Consider the following 7,527-nt stretch of genomic DNA (forward strand, 5'->3'; position numbering starts at 1 on the left):
TCTCTCTCTCTCTCTCTCTCTCTCTCTCTCTCTCTCTCTCTCGCTCTCTCTCTCTCTCTGTCTGCTGCTCGAACACACAAGTTTGTAGAAAGATTTTAAAGTGAGGAGTTGAGCGAGCCGCAATGAATTTGGTGCCACAATGAATTTAAAACACACTGTTTCTTTATTTCAACCGGAATGAACACACTGCATTGATGTTAAAATGAGGGCGACCCTTTTAAACGGACTACTGTTGCTCTTTGTCGCACTCGCACAAGGGGGTAAGTTGTTCAAAACTGCTCAAGTATGGCTGATGTAAAGAAGGACATTTCAGCCTTTACCTTAGTGTCTACCTTTGAGAGATTCAGCAAGGGCAAGCGAATGATTTATGATTTTCACCAAATATCACGTTTCTATGTGGTTTTATGCACCAGACAGTATGGCAATGACTTCTTAGCTCTTTCTTATGGCTGCTGTCTGAGTAACAAAAATATAAATTCTTGTCGTTTTAATTGTTTGTGGATTAACTGACGTCAATACAAACAAATCTATTAAAATGTACATGTTTACAGTTGGCTCTTCAATATCCAAATCACGTTCATTGCCAGTGTTGCATGTGCCTCTCAAATCATGAACCAAAACTGATGTGACAGCAGTCTGTGCACAGAATATAACATTCATGATTGCACGGATTTGTGGCTCTCAGAGATTATTCACAGTTTGCCAAATGTCAGTGCTAGGCACAGAAAACAGACTTTTAGTTATTAATAACAACGAAATGCAGTGATTCACCAACATGCATTATGAAATCGTATTAGCCAGCATGTTTATTCAAGTGGTCATGTTTTTTTTTTTTGTTTTAAAGCTTTGCTATCCAGCATTATTCAAAGTCTTAAATGTCTTAGCAAATTCCTGTAATTCCATGAGCATTTGAATATTGGTATAATTTGCAAATGTGCTAAATTGTATTTTATTGTTGCATCAGTTGCAGTTGTTCGGTGTTGAGCTTCACAATAGCGATTCCACTGAATTATCAAGATGTTTGACGTGGTCTTATTTTGGAGCACAGTGTCCAGACTTATAAAATCTCGAGGATGTCAGATGTAGGACCTCTTTGTGTGATAAAAGAGACTAAAGATTCTTGTTTTCTCCTCTCTTACTGTCATTTCAGATTTGGCCACAAAGTTTGACCTCAATTTTTAGTGTACTGTAGATGCATTGTACATTGATAGAATGTTTGGTTTTAATATCCCCCCTTTGCCTTTAGACCAGTATGGAGAAGAATGATACATAATTACTCATTGTTGCATAGTAAATGTTAATATACAGGTGCATCTCAATAAATTAGAACGTCGTGGAAAAGTTCATTTATTTCAGTAATTCAACTCAAATTGTGAAACTCGTGTATTAAATAAATTCAATGCACACAGACTGAAGTAGTTTAAGTCTTTGGTTCTTTTAATTGTGATGATTTTGGCTCACATTTAACAAAAACCCACCAATTGTTTTTTTTATTGGTCTTATGAAGTATTCTAATTTGTTGAGATAGTGAATTGGTGGGTTTTTGTTAAATGTGAGCCAAAATCATCACAATTAAAAGAACCAAAGACTTAAACTACTTCAGTCTGTGTGCATTGAATTTATTTAATACACGAGTTTCACAATTTGAGTTGAATTACTGAAATAAATGAACTTTTCCACGACATTCTAATTTATTGAGATGCACCTGTAATTCCATATTCCACAACTGTGTTTCCACAGTTTTATTAGGCTACTTGTGTCAGCCATGCAAAGTTCAGTGAATCACATTGCTTCACTGAATTTTTGCATGGTGCCTTGAGCATTGTAAACAAAGGATTTAAAAACGAATAAATATTAATTAAAACAGGAAATTTTATTTATGCAACTTATAGCATCACAAATGAGTAATGGCACCGCGGTGAACTTGCATAGTTTGACAGAATGACACTAAACATCAGTGTGACATTTCAGTCCTAAAGTAGAAGTGTTCTATGCCATACAAATTGAGGGTGTTGAACACATTAGTGTATATAGATTAAAGGGTGATGTGGAGTGGCTGGGTTAGAAAACAGCTGCGTCCAGGCCTCCATCAGTGGACAGCAGGGCTAAGACAATGTGGCCATGTCAGAGTCTTTTATGTTGAGAACAGAGTGCTGTCAGGGCAGAGCATGCCAGCACATGCACATGGGTATCACAGTGCTTCCCTGGCGCCATCCGGCTTGTCCTATAAAGTGTTGCTGTTTTTATTCATTCAGTCACTTTTATTTAATGTCTGTGTGAAAATCAAAATGTAACTTTTAAGGGAACGTTAACCCGGAAATGAAAACACTGACTTCAGTTACTCACCCTCATGTTATTCCAAACCTGTACTTTCTTTCTTCTGCGTTACACAAAATAAGAAAAAAGTTTCAATGGTTTTTGTCCATACAATGAAAGTCAGTGAAGTCCACGAAAACTCTGGACCCCATTAACTTTCATTGTATGGATGAACATTTTTTTTATTTGTGTTTCACATAAAAAAGAAAACCATACATGAGTGAATAAATGAAAACTTATCCCTTTGAATAATAATAATAATAATAATAATGTCCTTTCTCATAATTCAATAATTTATTATGAGTTAAATTGTGTAATTAAAAAGTGATGTAATTAACAAAAAGTTTAATTCACAAAAACTGCACATTAACAATATGCAAAGAAATGAAAGTGAAGCTTTCACTCTGCTACACTGTAAAAACTTGCCAGCAAATTTATAGGATTAAAGAGTTATTTATTACTGTAGTCAGAATTTTGCTGTGAAATCAATGCATGCTGGGTCATTTACTGTGAATGAACAGCAGAATGATGCTAAATCACAGTAATTTACTGCTCTGTGAATTCAAATTATAAAGTGGTCTTTAACTGTGCCACTGTGAGAAAATTAGCTGTTTACTGCTGTAATTGTTTTGAAGTCACCATAATGGCGGTTAGTGATTAGCATTTGTTTGGGCTCTTTGACCTTGCATATTCATATTCAAATTTCTGATCTAGTCATGTCAGAAGTGTGACAAATGAAAACATTTGTTAAAATGACGACAAGCTATGAAATGTTAATTGCCTGACTTTAAGATAGTCAAACTATTCTTAGCAACATAACGATTTTAGTTTAGCATATTAAGCATGAAGATTAATCAATAACTTATTTCATATTCATAACTGTTTGTGGATGGATCTTTCACAATAGTGAAGCAACTGCTGAGATACGTCTTTGAAAGATGTGACATCAATAGTCGACATACAAAACACAACAATGGTAACATCCAACAAATAAAAACACAACGATGGTAACACTCAACAAATAAAAACAACACTTACAACATAAACCAACATTACAAAATAAACCAACAACACAAACTGCTAAAAGTGAACCAAAAACAAGTTCAATGGCACAAATAAAACCAATAACATTTTTTTTAAAAACACTGCAGCATGATCTATTCATACTGCATTGCATGCTGGGTGCCTTCATACAAGAGAAGTCCCACTGTGAAATTACTGTGAAAGTAATGCAGTTATTAACCTGGAATATATTGTAATTTCACACTAAAATGTTGGTAACACTTTACAATAAGGTTCCATTAGTTAACGTTAGTTCATGTATTAACTAACATGAACAAATAATGAACAATACATTTATTACGGTATTTCATAATCTTTGTTAATATTAGCTAATAAAAGTACAGTTGTTCATTGTTAGTTCATGTTAATTCACAGTGCATTAACTAATGTTAACAAGCACAACTTTTGATTTTACTCTCTCCCTCCCTCCCTCCCTCTCTCTATCTGTGGTCTGCTCACTTTAAAGCAGTTATAAGCGCAGCGGACCCACAGACACCAGCAGCAAAGCTCCTAGCGCGGAATAACGTCCACTATCAGAGCCCTACGGGACTTTAACTGGCGTCTTTTTTTCAACCGAATCCTCAGGACGATGTTCCTTGTGCAGTACACAGGTACGCTGTCTTCAGTTTAACTTTATTTGATAGATTAGAGACATTAAATGTGGTCAGTCCCGTTTACGAGGTCTATAGTACAGAATAGGGAGCCGCCCGTTAAGAACGGACGTTACGGACAGAAAAATGAATGAAAACTCCGATAAGAATCAGCATCGCATACGGAGCACATAGGGGTTTCCTCACGAATCACTTTAATGACTGAAATGACATCGCGCTTTACTTTAAATACACATCTTAGCGATGTTTCGCCGTTGTATCGGCCTTGCCTTAATACCTAGTGAGCTGTCTACAACGACAACACCGGCGCGTTTGTGAGAGTCATAGACGCGTGTTTACTCGGAATGCCCCAAAAATGGTGTTTAGGTGACCATTGAGTGAGATTGAGACACAGCCATCGTCGTCCAGTCACTGACAGCTCCGGTGATTAAAACAACTGTTATGCTGATTATAATGACATCGCAATTAACTATATTTGCTCGCCTGTGTTCCTGCGTGTGGTTACTGTTCCCTGCAACGTCTTGCCACATGCGCGTGTAATGCATCAAGCCATTACATTGGGAAGTGGAAACCCGATCTACATGTCCACTGGAGTGAATTGCCATATACAAATATTTTGGCTTGAAGTTTGCTGACTAGTGTCATTCATTACATGACTTGTGAGGAATTATTCCACGTTAGAGCTCAGAATAGCGACTGCAAGGTATGTTGTCAGTTTCAACATTACAAAGCATGACTCAAATCTTTGTAGCTGTAAAGGTTCTGGCAAGATCAATGATTGTACAAGTTGGTCTTGATACGTATAGTGAGAAAATAAGGACAAATCAGAGACTGAGGGTAGAATAAACTTTGCTTATTCAAATACTCTTGGGTGCTTGGGTGACACTTTAATGCAGTTCAATACATTAATATTAGTTAATGCATTAGGTGTCATGAACTTACAATTAAGTATTTTACAGCATTCACTAATCTTAATGATCAGTTATTAAAATTGCTAGTTTGTGTTAATGTTAAAATGTTGAATATGTGTTCGTTAACAAGATGAACTCTATTGCTTATTCTTACTTCATGTTTACTATTGTGTTAACTAGTGTTAACAAAGTATACAACGTTATAGCGAGTGCTATATTAGTGTTATTTACTGTAAATATCTGGTAAAAGTATCCATGCACCTGTTATATTTGAAATTATTATAACAAAGAACATTCGGTAACACTATACAATAAGGTTCAATTAGTTAATGTATTAACTAATATGAATGAACAATGAACCATACATTTATTACAGTCTTTATTAATCTTTGTTAATGTTAGTTAATGAAAGTACAGTCGTTCATTGTTAGTTCATGTTAATGCACAGTGCATTAACTAATGTTAACAAGCACAGCTTTTAATTTTAATAATGCATAGTAAATGTTGACATTAACATGAACTATGATTAATAAATGCTGTAGAAGTATTGTTCATGCTTAGTTAATGTTAACTAATGTTAGCTAATGAACCTTATTGTAAAGTGTTACCAACATTTTGAACAGTGTACAATTGACTCATGGAGCATTTAAAAAAAAAAAAAAAAGCATCATGGGTGATATCTTTCCCAAAAAGACTCATGGCTGTATTAGATCAAAAGGGTGCTTCTACTAAATACTGAGCAAAGGGTCTGAATACTTAGGACCATGTGATATTTCAGTTTTTATTTTTTAATAAATCTGCAAAAATGTCAACGATTCTGTGTTTTTCTGTCAGTATGGGGTGCTGTGTGTACATTAATGAGGAAAAAAAATTAACTTAAATGATTTTAGCAAATGGCTGCAATATAACAAAGAGTGAAAAATTTAAGGGGGTCTGAATACTTTCCGTACCCACTGTATGTTAGGAGTAAAATGTATTTGCTGTAGACAAATGCTATTGATTACACTTGTCTATTTTCAACATGGAAGAAAATTTCATGAATATAAAGTGCTAGTTTTCATACACATTTTCTTAGCAATTCAAAATTTATTTCTGTTATAGTAGACATTTGTTTAGTATAACTCAGGGGTTTTCAAACTTTCTGATGCTAAATGACCCACAAATATATCTCCTAGCTGCCTATTATATATTTCTCCATTTACACTGTGAGAGAAAAAATATAGGCTATTAATAGCATTATAACAACAACATTTTGTTTCCAAAATTAAATGATGTGGCTTTTAGGGCTGCCACTAACGACTATTTTTATTTCGATTAATCTATCGACTAATTTATCGATTAATCTAAACTATTAATTTCCCACAAAAAAAACTCAACAATTTTACTTAAGAATATTTGATTAAACTATATTTTATTAAACCAAATGAAATCCAAATTTCTATGAAATCCTTTTTTAAAGCAAAAGTAAAGTGCAACATAGAGTGCAAGAAGCAAGTGTCCATCTCATAGTCCAAATCACTGAAATCAAAGTTCAGTATTATAGTGTAAGAATGACAACATATCCACGTGTTCTAGTCTACTACTAATAAAATTATAATTAAAAAAAAACACTTTTTAAAGGAGTATTTACCAGAAATGTTATTTACCAGAATTTATTTAGGACAAAAAATGTAAATGTGCAGTATTTCTGGAAAAAACAAAAATGAAAAAAAAACTTATTAAAAAAAAACAAAAATTTAATTAATTGGAGATGCTTTTGATTATTAAAATTGAATGGAACCATTAAAATGGAATCCAGAAAATAATGGAAAACAGAATTTGGTAAAGATAAAACGGTAAAACTCAATTAATTAGACAGGCTTTTTGATTAATAAAATTTAATTTAACCATTAAAACAGAGTATAGAAAAATCTAAATGGAAAAAACAATTTGGAAATTAAACGGATTTCATAGTGCCCTATAATTATAATAATTTTTTTTGTGGTATATGTGGTAATAAAAAGAGATGTAAGTGAACAATAGCCTTTAAAAATACATATATAATAGCAATCAGGCAATAATAATAAGTTCAAATAAAGTATCAAAAGCAAGAAATCATAGCTAATGTACATCACGCATTACAACAAAGGCCTGCAGAGGGCGCCAAAGGCCTGGTGATTATTTGTACACATTGCTGTGCGATCTAATACTTGTTTAATATTAACCAAGCACCATTTAATTCAAATGTCAACTTAATCTTTAATATTTGGCCATTTCTTTAGGACAGAAATGCTATAGCCACTGTAATTAAAAGAATATGTGGACATCAAAACGTGTATACTCAGAGTGAGGGTTTGAGATTTTATTTTGAAACCGCTATGTATTCTCCTGAGTTTGCGTAGATTTATAAATGATTTAGCTTACAAATCTGATGAAATGGCGCACGTTGCGTTCCCAGATGAACGTTATAATAAACCCAAACTCACAACAACACGCAGAGATGGAGTTTGAGACGCTGCACACATGTAAATGATAACAGTTCCTGTGAAACTACTGTGAACAGAGCCGCTGTGAGACGCATGTACTTAACCTACACGCATGTAAATAATTAAAGCTAATATACTGTATTAGAACTGCATCGCATATAA

The 7,527-nt window shown here is 33.9% G+C and overlaps 1 pseudogene; it reads left to right on the forward strand.

Annotated features, from left to right (window-relative positions):
* The first annotated feature begins 128 nt into the window (after positions 1-128).
* Positions 129-7,527, forward strand: part of LOC107661256 (chondroitin sulfate proteoglycan 4-like) — a 21,587-nt pseudogene continuing 14,188 nt past the window's right edge.

This window comes from Sinocyclocheilus anshuiensis, unplaced genomic scaffold (genome assembly GCF_001515605.1).
Source record: "Sinocyclocheilus anshuiensis isolate Anshui unplaced genomic scaffold, SAMN03320099.WGS_v1.1 scaffold1365, whole genome shotgun sequence".
Lineage (NCBI taxonomy): Eukaryota > Metazoa > Chordata > Actinopteri > Cypriniformes > Cyprinidae > Sinocyclocheilus > Sinocyclocheilus anshuiensis.